The sequence below is a fragment of the Myotis davidii genome, unplaced genomic scaffold (genome assembly GCF_000327345.1).
Source record: "Myotis davidii unplaced genomic scaffold, ASM32734v1 scaffold1120, whole genome shotgun sequence".
Taxonomy (NCBI): Eukaryota; Metazoa; Chordata; class Mammalia; order Chiroptera; family Vespertilionidae; genus Myotis; species Myotis davidii.
The window spans coordinates 70352-71450 of record NW_006292588.1 but is presented as its reverse complement, the minus strand read 5'-3'; positions in this window follow the sequence as shown (position 1 = coordinate 71450).

The following is a 1099-nucleotide window of genomic DNA, read 5'->3' as shown; positions in this document are numbered from 1 at the left end:
GCATTACTGCTTCTGCTCACATATGATTGGCTAAAACAAGTTACATGACCAATCCTAACTGAAGGGGTCAGGAAAGTGCAGTCCTATAAGGTCTAGAAAAGTGCTGAATAGCATTACTGACCACCACCCAGAAGCCTACTTATGTCTTAGATAAGAAATGCCTTAAATAAAAAATATCAAAAAGACTTCTCAGAGAGGCAGGGTCTCTCATTTCTGACTCAACTGCTTTTATGTTCTTAGAGGGTACATAAAACTGAACACTTTTATGGTCAGATCCGGCTGACCATATTATGATTTAACAATAGTGAATACATTTCTAAATGCTTGTTTTAATGATTGCATAATATTCCACTATTAGAGGCCCGGTGCATGAAATTTGTGCACTGGGGGTGGGGGTCCCCAAGCCTGGCCTGTGCCCTCTCACAATGCAGGAGTCCCGCGATGAATTGCCCCAAAGAGGTAGGCCCCACCCACCCATCCTGGGTTCCTCAATGGATTGCCCCAAAGAGATAGGCTGGAGCCACGGGCCCTGCCTCCACGCCACGTGGAGCTTCAGGACCCCTAGGCCTCGATGCACAGAGCTGTGGGCCCCACCTCTGTGCCGCACACGCAACATCAAGCTCCTGCTCACCCACATGTGCGTGCAGCCCCACCCACTCATGTGCACACACAGCCTCCTGGTGATTGCTCATTTCAGCGTGAGGGCATCACAGCATGAGGGCATCATGGCGTGAGGGCGTGATGACCACATAGGCTTTTATTAATAGGACTAGAGGCTCAGTGCATGAAATTTGTGTGCTGGGGGGTTCCCCCAGCCTGGCCTGTGCCCTTTCACAGTGTGGGAGCCCCACAATCATCACCCCAAAGAGGTAGGCCCTGCCCACCCATCCAGGGCTCCTCAATGGATTGCCCCAAAGAGGTAGGCCAGAGCCGGGGAACCCACCTTTGCAGCGGGCTTGGGGCTGCGGGAAGCCCGGCGGAAGCCACACAGAGTGGCTGCCAGGTCCCGCTCTATGGCACGCGCATGGGGCCGCAGGAACTCCATCTCCGCTGTGCATGCAGCCATTTTGTGACAGCATGAGGAGCACCTAGGCTTTTA